Below are 16,676 nucleotides of genomic sequence, written 5' to 3' on the forward strand. Positions count from 1 at the left end.
TCCATTTCATCTCCTGCTATTATAGGGGTCTCTGTACTAATAATCGTGGACCAGCCGCGATTATTATGTATCCATATCACCGGGAATATTTTCATTTTTAATGAAAATATCACCGCTATGTACAAAGGGGAACTCGCAGGGACAGCAGTTGCGGTAACCACTGTCCCTGCAAGTTTTATCCCTGGCAAATTGTGGAAGTCTTACACAAAAGTAAAAGCCTTCTCCGAGGGAAGCTGACACTGCCCATGCGCACAGCATCAGCTTCCGGAGCCGGCCAGGAGCTGCGAGAGAGAGATCGACAGGGGGTAGAATCAGGAAGCGATTGCCAGGACTGGAGCCCCGAGCCAGCCCCTGGCTCCTATCCAGTGCAGCTGCTAGGGCCGGGTAGCCACTGGCGCTTGCCGGCGGCTCCCTGGTCCAATGAATAAAGTTTTTTTATTTTTTGAGACAAGGTGACGTCACGCGCGCCTCATCGCTGCACTGGGGAGCCGGCTACAGCTGCAATCAGACAGATGTAAGTATCTCTGGGAAGCGGGGAGCCGGGGACTAGATGCAGGGGGCTGGAGCTGGGGAGACAGAAATGGGGCTGACTGAGTAAACATACAGGGGCTGGCTGGTCAAAAAGGAGGGGGGGCTGGCTTGGTAGACATAAGTGGGTGCTAGCTGATGATATATAAGTGGGTGCTAGCTGATGATACATAAGGGGGTGCTGGCTGAGGAGACAAAAGGGGATGCTGGCTGGTGAGACAGAAGGGGGTGCTGACTGGAAACAGAAGGGGGTGCTGGCTGAAGTGGAAGAAAGGTCCCTAAATCCGACTTGTAGAAACAGGACAAGGTTATTATTTTTATTATTATTATTATTATTATTATTATTATATCTATCATATATTTTTTTATATTTAATAAGTACTTAGTGTAATTATTCAGTAAATATGGGGGGGTGCCTGTCCATTACTTTTCCAGGGGCGCCTGGACCCCAAGATACATCCCAGCATAGGGGTCAGATCGTAGTCCCCTTTGATAATAATGGGGACTGTGATCTAAAGTGCTAATTAGCACTTTGCCAGAGATTTCTGTGAACTCTCCTACATTGTGCTTTTAGTACATACCTACAATACATAAAATTGTACAGAAACTGTAGTTTTTGCATAATTTTATGTAAAAAAAAACAGCTTGATACATAGGGGTCATAATCTCACACACATATAAAAATGCTTAATCCTTATGTAAATGACGGCTAATCACAGGTGGCTTTGTAGTGGCCGCGCAGTCACACTAATCTACGAGGGCTCAGGTAGCCTGCCAAGGTACAGTGCACATTGCTTATTATTATTGTCAGCAGATCACGAGATTACACAGGATTGTTGAGAACACGTGTATGGAGCTCAAGCATTAGTGAAATACCTACTGGTGTAAATGGAAGGGAGCACCCATAAACAACAGTAGCCCCTGCCATATAGAGTTTTGCTGAAAATGTTGCAGGTATTAGTAGATCAGCTATGTTATATGGCCAAAGTACTGCTAAGGAGTCATATGAATTTTGCCGACTGTACGATTTGAAGAACTTTCGAGTGTACGCACTAGTGATTTATCATCCACTCCAAACAATTATACACACTACCTTTTTTGCGCAATATCGGCTCACGATTTTGGAGAAATAACATGCAGCAGGTCAGATCCAAACATGTAATCAGATTGTTTTTGGAACAATAATCGGTCTCTGGTGCTGCGTGCACACTCTGAGATTATCGGGCCAGGCAGCTGAAAATCTCCTGATTATCCCGATTATTGCACAGTGTGTGCCTAGTTTAAGAAGGCTTTACATCTAAACCACCATTTATCAACCTGGGAAAGTTGTTTGTTTGTAACTGAGGTGCCAGTACCAATGACAAGTATTACATACTATATGCTGGTTGATCTCTGATTTTTTTGCTAATTACTAATAATACACCCTTGTTCCATTCAAAAATAAAACCCAAAAAACAGGTGACAATTTGCTCTCACATGTATTGAACCCTTCTACCCCCCTGAAAAAAAAAAAAACTGTACTCTAGAGATTATATGTCACAAACAATGACATCTTCAAGCACCCGCCTGTCTGTATGGGGAGAGGGAAATATGGACACAGAAGGTCCCCTGCAGAATGAATGGGACACTGTTCTGGCTGACATCTGTTATCCCAGTTGAGGAGCATCTGTAAGAGTTCTGTAGAGACAATGTCAGGCTGCTAAAACCATTACTGGAAAAAAATACATTACAGATACTATCATAGACCAGTTAAAACCGCACTGGGCCATAAACTGAATATCACGGCCCTTTTATTGGGAACTGGATATCAGGCTCCTTTATTGTCATAAAACAGTCCAGATAATATAAAGTGACTGACTGGCTGCTACCATGAAGGTCTGTACTTTACAATGGGTACGAAACAGGGCAGCAGATGACTGACAGATATAATACTGGTGTAATATGGCTGTAACATCTGGCTTCAGGTAAAGGAAGACCCCCAGAGAATGGGGGTAGGTTATATTGAGGGGGCAATTGTTGAAAAGTGGTAACTCATGTAAAATTGCATAGATTCTACTGTGTTCTAGGTTTAGTACATGATAAGTTGATACTGTCGGGTCATAGTTATCAAATCAGATGCTCAGCTCCCTAGCGGTACTGAGTAAGCATAGATGTACCATATTGCTGGCCTGTCAGGGACCCTACTGCTCATGCATGATCTGGCATCGCCAATTTACGCAGATACACTGAACCTGGAAACTCGTTCTTAAGTCTCCAGGTGCAGATTTGTTAAAAATAAAAAAAGTCCTAAAAAAAAAATGAAATGAATTTGAATTCAATTACAAAAAATAAATAAAAAATGGAAAACAATCAAAAATAATTTTAATATAAGTTAAGGCGATAGTATAAGTGGACAGCTAACACTCCCTGCGATAGCCTGAGTCCCTGCGATAGCCACCACTGGCGATATCCGGTGATGGCCATCACATCTTATGGGATGTGATTGATAGGGATCAATATATCTCTGTCATAAATATAATTTGCACTATAGACAGTGTACTAAATTATACTGACCAAAATTCAAAATATAAAATCAGGAAATCTAAGGTCACACCTAGCCATCTTCTATCCACTTTTTGGCTGTAGCACTCTGGACGTCCCCCGCCTAATATCTAACTGTTGGGTGGTGTGCTTAATATTCAATAGCGTTTTTTTTGTACTACTTAAAATTTACTTTCATCCTTTAACTTTCAATATTTCAGTCAAAGGTAATTGCCTGAATGGATATCAAGTGTCACTAATGGGATGGCAAGGAATACATTCGGATCATATTGCTTTCACATTTTATGCTGTTACTGTGAACTGTGAAGCTCATTCAGACCCGCTCGCTAGCAAGCGGCCGCTCGTTGCAGACGATGTTCACTAATGTGCGCATGCGTGTAGTTCGCAGTGCGCGTACACAAAATAGTACGAGCGATCGGAATGTTCTCGCTCACCCTGCCCAGTGGATTGAGTGACAGGAGAGGCCGTTTGTGGGTGGTAACAGGGGCAAGGCAGTAGTAACGGCGAAGTGGCGTTGCGGACGCAGGTGTGCCAGAATGTTTTCATGCTGTTTCTGGGGCGTGCACATTTAACAGGCAGCGTAATAGTACACGTCACCTGGTTGTTTTTTACACTGAAGTGCTTGCAGTGCCTGCGGTAGGGTACAGTCAACCGCAAGCGCTGCGGTCAGATTCGATGGAACCCGCTGTACTGATGGTTGAATATACTTCCTGGAGATGACGTACGCTAGTGGGCGGCTTAAGACAGGCTGGTGGGCGTCTATAAACACAAAGTGATCGCTCGCCCAGACATAGTTGGCATGCTTATGCCTTGCCGTGCGAGCGGCTGCCTTGACTTAGCTGAATTTCCATACGCAGGGAGTGAGCGGTCGCATCTTGCGAGCGGGTCTGAATGAGCTCCTGTGTGTCATCTCTTGTTTAGTTCTAACATAACACCCATTTTAAAGCTTTAACACTGTACCCCACTTCTGACAATGAAAATTAAACACAGCACTGTATTCAAGAGAAATAGGGAGATGTAAGAACAGATTTGTCTACAGAACTGCTATAGTATGTGGGAACTGCAGCCCACCAAAAACAGTGTCATTTATGTTCATCAGTCATTATTACATGTATTCAGCGGAATCTACCCCTTGACATCCAGGGTGATTGTCTCTATCTGACACTGGCTTTTAAATCCATATTATTGGAAACATACCAAACATTGCAGAGAGAATATTCACCATTTTATTTCTGATGAGCTCCAGTGTATTGTCAATTTATTTGTACATTATTTTATTGTTTTTATTGTCTGCATGATTGCAATATAATAAATTGTTTATAGTTTTGTCTACTAACGCTACCATTGTTTCTTTTTCTATATACTGTATTCAAGAGTTTTTTTGTACACATAAGCTGGGTCCTTGTTTTAAAGTGAAAATTGGGACCAAATAACTACAGAGAGGTGTGGTTCTGCGAACAATCTCATTGCGACTGCGTTGATGCGATTCACTGCAAATCGTATCATTAAAGCTGGGTACACATTATACGATCGATAATCCAATATATTGTTCCAACACGGATTGGAACAATATATAGTACATATCATATAGTGTGTATTTCCAATCCAATTCACTGCCGTCATTCATCGCATCATCCCCTCTGATGTGCTGCGCTTCAGATAGATAATATACGATGTATGATGTGCTGCACGTCAGATAGATAGATACGATGTATAATGTGCTGCACGTCAGATAGACAGATACGATGTATAATGTGCTGCACGTCAGATAGACAGATACGATGTATAATGTGCTGCACGTCAGATAGATAGATACGATGTATGATGTGCTGCACGTCAGATAGACAGATACGATGTATGATGTGCTGCACGTCAGATAGATAGATACGATGTATGATGTGCTGCACGTCAGATAGATAGATACGATGTATGATGTGCTGCACGTCAGAAAGACAGATACGATGTATAATGTGCTGCACGTCAGATAGACAGATACGATGTATAATGTGCTGCACGTCAGATAGATAGATAGATACGATGTATGATGTGCTGCACGTCAGATAGACAGATACGATGTATAATGTGCTGCACGTCAGATAGATAGATACGATGTATGATGTGCTGCACGTCAGAAAGATAGATACGATGTGTGATGTGCTGCACGTCAGATAGATACGATGTATGATGTGCTGCACGTCAGATAGACAGATACGATGTATAATGTGCTGCACGTCAGATAGATAGATATGATGTATGATGTGCTGCACGTCAGATAGATAGATACGATGTATGATGTGCTGCACGTCAGATAGATAGATAGATACGATGTATGATGTGCTGCACGTCAGATAGATAGATACGATGTATGATGTGCTGCACGTCAGATAGATAGATACGATGTATGATGTGCTGCACGTCAGATAGATAGATACGATGTATGATGTGCTGCACGTCAGAAAGATAGATACGATGTGTGATGTGCTGCATGTCAGATAGATAGATACGATGTATGATGTGCTGCATGTCAGATAGATAGATACGATGTATGATGTGCTGCACGTCAGATAGATAGATACGATGTATGATGTGCTGCACGTCAGATAGATAGATACGATGTATGATGTGCTGCACGTCAGATAGATACGATGTATGATGTGCTGCACGTCAGAAAGATAGATACTATGTATGATGTGCTGCACGTCAGATAGACAGATACGATGTATGATGTGCTGCACGTCAGATAGATAGATACTATGTATGATGTGCTGCACGTCAGATAGACAGATACGATGTATAATGTGCTGCAGGTCAGATAGACAGATACGATGTATGATGTGCTGCACGTCAGATAGATAGATACGATGTATGATGTGCTGCACGTCAGATAGATAGATACGATGTATGATGTGCTGCACGTCAGAAAGATAGATACGATGTATAATGTGCTGCACATCAGATAGACAGATACGATGTATAATGTGCTGCACGTCAGATAGATAGATACGATGTATGATGTGCTGCACGTCAGATAGACAGATACGATGTATAATGTGCTGCACGTCAGATAGATAGATACGATGTATGATGTGCTGCACGTCAGAAAGATAGATACGATGTGTGATGTGCTGCACGTCAGATAGATACGATGTGTGATGTGCTGCACGTCAGATAGACAGATACGATGTATAATGTGCTGCACGTCAGATAGATAGATATGATGTATGATGTGCTGCACGTCAGATAGATAGATACGATGTATGATGTGCTGCACGTCAGATAGATAGATACGATGAATGATGTGCTGCACGTCAGATAGATAGATACGATGTATGATGTGCTGCACGTCAGAAAGATAGATACGATGTGTGATGTGCTGCATGTCAGATAGATAGATACGATGTATGATGTGCTGCATGTCAGATAGATAGATACAATGTATGATGTGCTGCATGTCAGATAGATAGATACGATGTATGATGTGCTGCACGTCAGATAGATAGATACGATGTATGATGTGCTGCACGTCAGATAGATATGATGTATGATGTGCTGCACGTCAGAAAGATAGATACGATGTGTGATGTGCTGCACGTCAGATAGATACGATGTGTGATGTGCTGCACGTCAGATAGATAGATACGATGTGTGATGTGCTGCACGTCAGATAGATAGTTACGATGTATGATGTGCTGCACGTCAGATAGACAGATACAATGTATGATGTGCTGCACGTCAGATAGATAGATACGATGTATGATGTCCTGCACGTCAGATAGATAGATACGATGTATGATGTGCTGCACGTCAGATAGATAGATACGATGTATGATGTGCTGCACGTCAGATAGATACGATGTATGATGTGCTGCACGTCAGATAGATACGATGTATGATGTGGTGCACGTCAGATAGATAGATACGATGTATGATGTGCTGCACGTCAGATAGATAGATACGATGTATGATGTGGTGCACGTCAGATAGACAAACACGATGTATGATGTGCTGCACGTCAGATAGATAGATACGATGTATGATGTGCTGCACGTCAGATAGATAGATACGATGTATGATGTGCTGCATGTCAGATAGATGGATACGATGTATGATGTGCTGCACGTCAGATAGATAGATACTATGTATGATGTGGTGCACGTCAGATAGACAAACACGATGTATGATGTGCTGCACGTCAGATAGATAGATACGATGTATGATGTGCTGCACGTCAGATAGAGAGATACGATGTATGATGTGCTGCACGTCAGATAGATAGATACGATGTATGATGTGCTGCACGTCAGATAGATAGATACGATGTATGATGTGCTGCACGTCAGATAGATAGATACGATGTATGATGTGCTGCACGTCAGATAGATAGATACGATGTATGATGTGCTGCACGTCAGATAGATAGATACGATGTATGATGTGGTGCACGTCAGATAGATAGATACGATGTATGATGTGGTGCACGTCAGATAGATAGATACGATGTATGATGTGCTGCACGTCAGATAGATAGATACGATGTATGATGTTCTGCACGTCAGATAGATAGATACGATGTATGATGTGCTGCACGTCAGATAGATAGATACGATGTATGATTGCTGCACGTCAGATAGATAAATACGATGTATGATGTGTTGCACGTCAGATAGATATACGATGTATGATGTGCTGCACGTCAGATAGATAGATACGATGTATGATGTGCTGCACGTCAGATAGATAGATACGATGTATGATGTTCTGCACGTCAGATAGATAGATACGATATATGATGTGCTGCACGTCAGATAGATAGATACGATGTATGATTGCTGCACGTCAGATAGATAGATACGATGTATGATGTGTTGCACGTCAGATAGATAGATACGATGTATGATGTGCTGCACGTCAGATAGATAGATACGATGTATGATGTGCTGCACGTCAGATAGATAGATACGATGTATGATGTCCTGCACGTCAGATAGATAGATACGATGTATGATGTGCTGCACGTCAGATAGATAGATAGATACGATGTATGATGTGCTGCACGTCAGATAGATAGATACGATGTATGATGTGCTGCACGTCAGATAGATAGATACGATGTATGATGTGCTGCACGTCAGATAGATAGATACGATGTATGATGTGCTGCACGTCAGATAGATAGATACGATGTATGATGTGCTGCACGTCAGATAGATAGATACGATGTATGATGTGCTGCACGTCAGATAGATAGATGCGATGTATGATGTGGTGCACGTCAGATAGATACGATGTATGATGTGCTGCACGTCAGATAGATACGATGTATGATGTGCTGAACGTCAGATAGACAGATACGATGTATGATGTGCTGCACGTCAGATAGATAGATACGATGTATGATGTGCTGAACGTCAGATAGATAGATACGATGTATGATGTGCTGCACGTCAGATAGATAGATACCATGTATGATGTGGTGCACGTCAGATAGATACGATGTATGATGTGGTGCACGTCAGATAGATAGATACCATGTATGATGTGGTGCACGTCAGATAGATACGATGTATGATGTGGTGCACGTCAGATAGATACGATGTATGATGTGCTGCACGTCAGATAGATAGATACGATGTATGATGTGCTGCACGTCAGATTGATATGATGTATGATGTGCTGCACGTCAGAAAGATAGATACGATGTATGATGTGCTGCACGTCAGAAAGATAGATACGATGTGTGATGTGCTGCACGTCAGATAGATACGATGTGTGATGTGCTGCACGTCAGATAGACAGATACGATGTATAATGTGCTGCACGTCAGATAGATAGATACGATGTATGATGTGCTGCACGTCAGATAGATAGATACGATGTATGATGTGCTGCATGTCAGATAGATAGATACGATGTATGATGTGCTGCACGTCAGATAGATAGATACGATGAATGATGTGCTGCACGTCAGATAGATAGATACGATGTATGATGTGCTGCACGTCAGAAAGATAGATACGATGTGTGATGTGCTGCATGTCAGATAGATAGATACGATGTATGATGTGCTGCATGTCAGATAGATAGATACGATGTATGATGTGCTGCACGTCAGATAGATAGATACGATGTATGATGTGCTGCACGTCAGATAGATAGATACGATGTATGATGTGCTGCACGTCAGATAGATATGATGTATGATGTGCTGCACGTCAGAAAGATAGATACGATGTGTGATGTGCTGCACGTCAGATAGATACGATGTGTGATGTGCTGCACGTCAGATAGATAGATACGATGTGTGATGTGCTGCACGTCAGATAGATAGTTACGATGTATGATGTGCTGCACGTCAGATAGACAGATACGATGTATGATGTGCTGCACGTCAGATAGATAGATACGATGTATGATGTCCTGCACGTCAGATAGATAGATACGATGTATGATGTGCTGCACGTCAGATAGATAGATACTATGTATGATGTGCTGCACGTCAGATAGATAGATACGATGTATGATGTGGTGCACGTCAGATAGATAGATACGATGTATGATGTGGTGCACGTCAGATAGATAGATACGATGTATGATGTGGTGCACGTCAGATAGATAGATACGATGTATGATGTGCTGCACGTCAGATAGATAGATACGATGTATGATGTTCTGCACGTCAGATAGATAGATACGATGTATGATGTGCTGCACGTCAGAAAGATAGATACGATGTGTGATGTGCTGCATGTCAGATAGATAGATACGATGTATGATGTGCTGCATGTCAGATAGATAGATACAATGTATGATGTGCTGCACGTCAGATAGATAGATACGATGTATGATGTGCTGCACGTCAGATAGATAGATACGATGTATGATGTGCTGCACGTCAGATAGATATGATGTATGATGTGCTGCACGTCAGAAAGATAGATACGATGTGTGATGTGCTGCACGTCAGATAGATACGATGTGTGATGTGCTGCACGTCAGATAGATAGATACGATGTGTGATGTGCTGCACGTCAGATAGATAGTTACGATGTATGATGTGCTGCACGTCAGATAGACAGATACGATGTATGATGTGCTGCACGTCAGATAGATAGATACGATGTATGATGTCCTGCACGTCAGATAGATAGATACGATGTATGATGTGCTGCACGTCAGATAGATAGATACTATGTATGATGTGCTGCACGTCAGATAGATAGATACGATGTATGATGTGGTGCACGTCAGATAGATAGATACGATGTATGATGTGGTGCACGTCAGATAGATAGATACGATGTATGATGTGGTGCACGTCAGATAGATAGATACGATGTATGATGTGCTGCACGTCAGATAGATAGATACGATGTATGATGTTCTGCACGTCAGATAGATAGATACGATGTATGATGTGCTGCACGTCAGATAGATAGATACGATGTATGATGTGTTGCACGTCAGATAGATATACGATGTATGATGTGCTGCACGTCAGATAGATAGATACGATGTATGATGTGCTGCACGTCAGATAGATAGATACGATGTATGATGTTCTGCACGTCAGATAGATAGATACGATGTATGATGTGCTGCACGTCAGATAGATAGATACGATGTATGATTGCTGCACGTCAGATAGATAGATACGATGTATGATGTGCTGCACGTCAGATAGATAGATACGATGTATGATGTGCTGCACGTCAGATAGATAGATACGATGTATGATGTGCTGCACGTCAGATAGATAGATACGATGTATGATGTCCTGCACGTCAGATAGATAGATACGATGTATGATGTGCTGCACGTCAGATAGATAGATACGATGTATGATGTGCTGCACGTCAGATAGATAGATACGATGTATGATGTGCTGCACGTCAGATAGATAGATACGATGTATGATGTGCTGCACGTCAGATAGATAGATACGATGTATGATGTGCTGCACGTCAGATAGATAGATACGATGTATGATGTGCTGCACGTCAGATAGATAGATGCGATGTATGATGTGGTGCACGTCAGATAGATACGATGTATGATGTGCTGCACGTCAGATAGATACGATGTATGATGTGCTGAACGTCAGATAGACAGATACGATGTATGATGTGCTGCACGTCAGATAGATAGATACGATGTATGATGTGCTGAACGTCAGATAGATAGATACGATGTATGATGTGCTGCACGTCAGATAGATAGATACCATGTATGATGTGGTGCACGTCAGATAGATACGATGTATGATGTGGTGCACGTCAGATAGATAGATACCATGTATGATGTGGTGCACGTCAGATAGATACGATGTATGATGTGGTGCACGTCAGATAGATACGATGTATGATGTGCTGCACGTCAGATAGATAGATACGATGTATGATGTGCTCCACGTCAGATAGATAGATACGATGTATGATGTTCTGCACGTCAGATAGATAGTTACGATGTATGATGTGCTGCACGTCAGATAGATAGATACGATGTATGATGTGCTGCACGTCAGATAGATAGATACGATGTATGATTGCTGCACGTCAGATAGATAGATACGATGTATGATGTGCTGCACGTCAGATAGATAGATACGATGTATGATGTGCTGCACGTCAGATAGATAGATACGATGTATGATGTTCTGCACGTCAGATAGATAGATACGATGTATGATGTGTTGCACGTCAGATAGATAGATACGATGTATGATGTGCTGCACGTCAGATAGATAGATACGATGTATGATGTGCTGCATGTCAGATAGATAGATACGATGTATGATGTGCTGCACGTCAGATAGATAGATACGATGTATGATGTGCTGCACGTCAGATAGATAAATATGATGTATGATGTGCTGCACGTCAGATAGATAGATACGATGTATGATGTGGTGCACGTCAGATAGATACGATGTATGATGTGCTGCACGTCAGATAGATATGATGTATGATGTGCTGCACGTCAGATAGACAGATACGATGTATGATGTGCTGCACATCAGATAGATAGATATGATGTATGATGTGCTGCACGTCAGATAGATAGATACGATGTATGATGTGCTGCACGTCAGATAGATAGATACCATGTATGATGTGCTGCACGTCAGATAGATAGATACCATGTATGATGTGGTGCACGTCAGATAGATATGATGTATGATGTGCTGCACGTCAGATAGATAGATACGATGTATGATGTGCTGCACGTCAGATAGATAGATACCATGTATGATGTGGTGCACGTCAGATAGATAGATACGATGTATGATGTGCTGCACGTCAGATAGATAGATACGATGTATGATGTGGTGCACGTCAGATAGATACGATGTATGATGTGGTGCACGTCAGATAGATAGATACGATGTATGATGTTCTGCACGTCAGATAGATAGATACGATATATGATGTGCTGCACGTCAGATAGATAGATACGATGTATGATGTGCTGCACGTCAGATAGATAGATACGATGTATGATGTGCTGCACATCAGATAGATAGATACGATGTATGATGTGCTGCACGTCAGATAGATAGATACGATGTATGATGTTCTGCACGTCAGATAGATAGATACGATGTATGATGTGTTGCACGTCAGATAGATAGATACGATGTATGATGTGCTGCACGTCAGATAGATAGATACGATGTATGATGTGCTGCACGTCAGATAGATAGATACGATGTATGATGTGCTGCACGTCAGATAGATAGATACGATGTATGATGTGCTGCACGTCTGATAGATAGATACGATGTATGATGTGCTGCACATCAGATAGATAGATACGATGTATGATGTGCTGCATGTCAGATAGATAGATACGATGTATGATGTGCTGCACGTCAGATAGATAGATACGATGTATGATGTGCTGCACGTCAGATAGATACGATGTATGATGTGGTGTACGTCAGATAGATACGATGTATGATGTGCTGCACGTCAGATAGATACGATGTATGATGTGCTGCACGTCAGATAGACAGATACGATGTATGATGTGCTGCACATCAGATAGATAGATACGATGTATGATGTGCTGCACGTCAGATAGATAGATACGATGTATGATGTGCTGCACGTCAGATAGATAGATACCATGTATGATGTGCTGCACGTCAGATAGATAGATACGATGTATGATGTGGTGCACGTCAGATAGATACGATGTATGATGTGCTGCACGTCAGATAGATAGATACGATGTATGATGTGCTGCACGTCAGATAGATAGATACCTTGTATGATGTGCTGCACGTCAGATACATAGATACGATGTATGATGTGCTGCACGTCAGATAGATACGATGTATGATGTGCTGCACGTCAGATAGATAGATACGATGTATGATGTGCTGCACGTCAGATAGATAGATACGATGTATGATGTGCTGCACGTCAGATAGATAGATACGATGTATGATGTGCTGCACGTCAGATAGATAGATACGATGTATGATGTGCTGCATGTCAGATAGATAGATACGATGTATGATGTGGTGCACATCAGATAGATACGATGTATGATGTGCTGCACGTCAGATAGATAGATACGATGTATGATGTGCTGCACGTCAGAAAGATAGATACGATGTGTGATGTGGGGCACGTCAGATAGATACGATGTATGATGTGCTGCACGTCAGATAGATAGATACGATGTATGATGTGCTGCACGTCAGATAGACAGATACGATGTATGATGTGCTGCACGTCAGATAGATAGATATGATGTACATCATGTAGTGTGTATGCACTACCACACATTGGGTCTGATTCATTGATTGGAGTAAGATATAGCAAGTAACTGTGAACCTGGACAAACAAAGTTGCAATGACAGGGGCGCAAATACATACATTATTTTTGTATGTGTGGTAAATACTGGCTGCTTTTGCATGTAGCCCACAAATGCTGGGCAGCATTATTATTACACAGCAATTTAGGTAGCAGACTGGATACACCCCTCCCAAATCTAACTGAACATTTTACATCTGCCCCACCTGCAGTACAGCTTGGTTTTACCAAGGTGCACAGATACTTGCTATATGTTACTAAGGGCCTGATTCAGACCTGCTCGCTAAGATGCATACTTTTGCTGCTGCCGATGGTATGCAGTGTGTATGCATTGGGCGCATGTGCATACCTTAGTGAAAGTTCACAATGCATTAGCTCGTTGTGCATTGACAGCCCAGCAGAGTGAGTGATAGGGGAAGCCGTTTGTAGGTGGTAACAGGGGCTGGCCATTAAAAAACGGGGGAGTGGAGGTGCAAACGCAGGCATGCCTGAGCGTCTCAACGGCGTTTTAGAGGTGTGCATAATTATAAGACAGCATCATAGTACACGTCACCTGCCTTGTTTTTACACTGAAGTGCTCGCAGAGCTTGCGGCAGGGTATGGTTAACCTGAAGCGCTGCGATAGCATCCGATGTACCGATGGTTGCATACACTTCCTGGACATGACGTGCACAAGTGGGCGTCTTAAAACAGACTGGTGGGTGTCTGCATAAACTATGTGATCGCTCTCTAAGAAATACTGGGTGTGCTAATGCATTGGTGTGCGATAGCACTGCCTACGCAATTTGCATAAACATTGTGTGTGCAATCGCATCTAGCGAGCGGCTCTGAATCAGGCCCTCTATTCCCAAAGCTGATTTAGGCCCATAGTGTATGGGAGAATCAATTATTCTGATGCAATCTCCCGACACAGTATATTGTGCTGTTTGGAAGATTGCATAGTGTGTATGCTCTATATCGTGTGTTCTGGGAATTAGTGAGAAATTGGGACGACCATTGCATTGTTTGTTACATCATATAGTATGTACCCAGCGTAAGCCCCAGGCTGCTCGCTTCACTGGATAAGTGGGTGGGGCCAAGAGGTTGGTCTACTCTAAAGGGGGTGCAGGGGAAATCTCCGAAATCCTGAAGTATGTCTGAGCATGGATGGCGCGGACCTGTAACTTAAGCATTACTGCTCCCTGCTAGTATTGCTGAGGCAGCTGAGTATCACTCGGTGCCTCTGTGATATTTTATTTTGGTGGCGATGGCAAATAAGTGATGATATAGAGTCATTATTATCTGTCTGGCACTTCCACAAGTTCTGATTAACATCTGATCAATCCTGAGCCTTTGTTCTGCTTTCTCTGCTCTCTGTTGTTGTGGGTGGTAAAAGCAAGGTTTCCCTCCGGAAGGTCTCCTTGTAAAAACGGTGCTTTTTCTCCAATAAACATATGAAGGTTTGCTTGACACCTTTATTCAGGAGTGTGCATGCCTTTTGTTTGGATGTAGCAATACTAAGTTACAGGATGCCTGTTTCCTTTGGTGCAAACACCTTTATTCAGTCCACAGTCAGTGTTTAAAAACACACTTATATATAGATACAATGAATAAACAAAAACTGAACCTACTCCAATATTTGTTGCAATACTAGTAAAGCTAAAATGCAAATGATCAGAACTAAGGATATATGCAATCAGCCTGTGGTCCTAACGGTAGGGTTAATTGTGTATATACCTAACACCCTACTTTAGTCTTGTTTTTTCTTTTAAGAAAGTGACATCATTATAAAGTGTCTGAGGACAACTCTTACATCTGCTTTAACACCTACGACCACTTCCTTACTGATGACATCATACTTAATAATGACCGTATGCTCCTCACTTTTGTATGTATGTTCTCCCTATTAGCATGAGTATGAGAGTAGGCTGGGTATGACCAGATAGCATAGTAGACTGTCACTATAATGCGCAAATGGATTGTGCTGGGAGCAGTAGTCCTACAGACAATAACTAGGAAAAATGAGAGGCTCGGGCTCAATCAGTCAGAAAGGCTGTGAGTCCAAAAGTCCTGGCGCTCTAAGTAAATATAAATAAAATATCTTATCCAATGCTGCTAGTCCATTGACCAGCAGCTCATCTGGTCTAAAAATATCTATACCACGAAACCCACAAATGGACTACACTGAGGATCGACAACCAATAATAAATGTATATTTATGTTTGATTGATAGAATTAGCAATAGGCTACAAAATGCTTCCTCAGTATCACTTATTTATTTAAATAAAATAATATTAAAGTTCAACATACGAACAGCATAATATATTCAAAAGGTATCATCACATCAGGAACAGATAAATATCTCTCATATTAGTATACACAATTGCATAATAAAATCAACAATTACTAAAAAATAGAAACAAGGTCACTTTAAGAGAGATACATTCCTATAAGTATCCACTCGATGACTGCAAGCTTGTAAAGATTGTATTTGTTCTCCCATATAATGGGAATAATCCACAAATGCAAGTTGATGCTCCCTCGTGTCCAGCAATAATAAAATATAGTCAACCTATACTTATATTTCAATATGTACTGTACATTCATCACATACAGTTTCAACAGTAGTGATTAAATTTACCTAGATTTTTTTTATATGGATAAATAGATAAGGTCACAATTTATTGTTTTATTCCCCCTCAGATCATATTGTAGCTGCAACTTATTAAATTATTATTATTATGTTTTATTATATTAATATTATTATTATAAATCATGTCTTTGTTCCCACTAGTGTTGTGCACACC

This window comes from Taudactylus pleione, unplaced genomic scaffold (assembly GCF_031769625.1).
Source record: "Taudactylus pleione unplaced genomic scaffold, aTauple2 ptg000066l, whole genome shotgun sequence".
Classification (NCBI taxonomy): Eukaryota; Metazoa; Chordata; class Amphibia; order Anura; family Myobatrachidae; genus Taudactylus; species Taudactylus pleione.